Source organism: Lissotriton vulgaris, unplaced genomic scaffold, assembly GCF_964263255.1.
Source record: "Lissotriton vulgaris unplaced genomic scaffold, aLisVul1.2 SCAFFOLD_1278, whole genome shotgun sequence".
Taxonomy (NCBI): domain Eukaryota; kingdom Metazoa; phylum Chordata; class Amphibia; order Caudata; family Salamandridae; genus Lissotriton; species Lissotriton vulgaris.
In genome coordinates, this window is record NW_028248499.1 from 567,635 (window position 1) to 570,446 (window position 2,812).

The 2,812-nt window shown below is 35.8% G+C and overlaps 1 pseudogene; it reads right to left on the reverse strand.

Annotated features, from left to right (window-relative positions):
* Positions 1–1,110: 1,110 nt before the first annotated feature.
* LOC147664103 (olfactory receptor 5V1-like) lies at positions 1,111–2,035 on the reverse strand (annotated as a pseudogene).
* Positions 2,036–2,812: the final 777 nt, after the last annotated feature.

Here is a 2,812-nt window from a genome sequence, read left to right on the forward strand (position 1 = left end):
AATATTTGAGTGGGATGCAGTGCGCAAAATCAATCTTGAGAAAAAGAAGATTGTTATAAAAAGTGCGAGGTCATGTTTTTTGAATAATCTTTGAGCCTTTTAATTACTGAAGCTACCTTTGGGCAAGTCACATTTCATCGAGGCTTGGAGCGGTTCCGACCTCTCTTGACATTTCTAATTGTGTGGCTTAATGCTATATATGACTCTTTACTTATAGAACTTGTACAGAGATTATCAGGCTGACATCGTTCTTGCTTTAATAGGATTATCCCTATACTTAGTTTACTGTAGGCTTTAGTTGATGCTGTAATCTTTTCATTGTATCGGGAAAAGGATCAAAGCCATTTGTCCAGTCACCAGATTGTCTTTCTAATTTTTTGTATAGCAGTGACTGAGATCTTGATGTGTTCCTTGCTGTTGAGAACCAATATTGTTAGATGGTTCGGTCTTCCTTTGAATATTTTGTATTTAATGGATTCTTTCTGAGAATGAATTATATCAGTTTGGATTTCAACATGTTTTAAATTGTTGCTAACCCCATTTCCTCTCAGACTGGTACATTGACCAGGCTGAATTGGAAGAATTGACCCTTAGCATTCTCAAGGTAATGAAATCCATTAGTAGAAACTATCTACAATAAGGTATGACACAAAAATCATTAGTTTTCATGAGGGCAGTCACATCAATTACTGTTGTTTATGGTGAGCACTGTAACATGTATAAGTGGCTTCAAATCTCTTACCCAAAATTGTAAGTTCTGCATTTGTGACATTGAACTAAAATGATTATAGTTTGTAAAAACATTATAAGCATCGAGAAATAAAAACAATAATCTATGTTTGTAGAAAATGGAATTTTTAACAGACAGAATTTATGGATCATTTAAAAAAAATCTCTCCAATTTATTCATATTTATATTAGTGATTTAGGTAAATTTTTAACCTAACATGGTAACATGTAAATAGCCTATGATGATTATTGTAATTTAGTGTTGTACTTAATATAACAAACTATTGTTTTATACAGAAATCTATACCACAAAATCAGAAACCTGTGCACACAATACAGGTTTGCCATCCTAAAATAGGTAGCGTGCTATTCCTCCAAATTCTATCGTATATCCTTTGTCCTTCTCAAAACATTTTTAAACTGTGTTTTTCAGACTGTATATAATAGGGTTACATAGGGGAGCAAGAGCAATATATGACAAAGATGAAATCTTGACTTCTCTCATTGAATATGTTGATGTGGGGCGCACATAGGTAGCAAAGAGAGAACCGAAGAATAGAACAACAACAGTAATATGTGACACACATGTCGAGAATGCCTTCTGTCTCCCGCCTTTTGATTTTATTTTAAGGATGGATGAGGCAATCTTAACATAAGAAATGATGATTAAAAGGAAGGACATGAACGTCACTGCAGAACCCACAATATATGTCAGTGTCTCAATTGTGTGTGTGTTGCTGCAGGAAATCTTCAGAAGAGCTGTCACATCACAGAAAAAATGGTTGAGTGTTTGTGACTCACAGAAATTAATCTCAGAGAGTAATACAGTGTGTGGAACTGGGATCATGAAACTTGCTACCCAGGTTCCCAGAGCCAGTTGAAAGCATGAATTCCTATTCATGACAGTCATATAACGTAAAGGATTGCAGATGGCAATATACCGGTCCAGAGACATTACCAAGAGAAGGAGATATTCAACTGCCACCATCACCAAGAATAAATACACCTGCAGTAAGCATGCACTAAAAGAGACATGTGTGTCCTTCAAGAAGACGTGGACCAGCATTTGTGGGAAAACAACTGTGGTATAACAAATGTCATTGAAGGACAAGTTTGTGAGGAAAAAATACATGGGTGTGTGTAGTTGTGAGTTGCAGTAAATAGTTGCAATGATCAGTAGGTTTCCCATCAGAGTAAAGATGTAAATCACCAAAAATGCTATAAAAAGGGGAATCCTTAATTGTGGAAGATCTGAGAATCCTACGATAAGGAAATCCTTCAAGGAACTGTGGTTGTCAGCTTTCATTTTTCCAACGTTAAAGTGCAAACGTTGACTTTGATCAGTGCCTGAAAGAAAAACAGAACGTTTGTATTTGAATTTTGGTAAATGTTTGGGGACATACACTGTACAAATGTATTCTATCTATCTATCTATCTATCTATCTATCTATCTATCTATCTATCTATCTATCTATCTATCTATCTATCTATCTATCTATCTATCTATCTATCTATCTAGATAGATATGGCAATATATTATGTATAACTGTTTATTATATAATATATATATGTGTCTCTATATATTACCTACTGGCGGTCGCCAGTAGTTATATATAGTTAGGATTTTTTTGAATAGGGATTTCTGAAAATTCTATGTTGAATAACTTTGGCGTTGATGGACGGAATTTGCTGAAATTTTCAGGAAAATGGCACATTTTGTTTCTGAGCGTCCCCTGAAAGTTTGGGGGGGGGGGGTTTCGTCAAGCGGGGGCCGAGAAAAAAGGGGGGTCCCAAAACGTGTTTTTAACATTGAGTTTTCCATAGGGCGGTTGGACTCACTTTTAGCTCGAACGGCTGAATGGATTTCCACAAAACTTGGCAAAATTGTAGGGACTGGTAGCCCGATGTGCCTTTGCTATGTCTCAAGATATATGCTCCAGTGGTTTTTACAAAAATTAACTTTGAAAAATATATATTGGGCTACATTGGGCTATATATATGTTAGAGCCCACATATAGCCCAATGTAGCCCAATGTAGCCCAAAGATGGCCACCAGAGTAAAAAAAAAACAAATGTTGCCCAA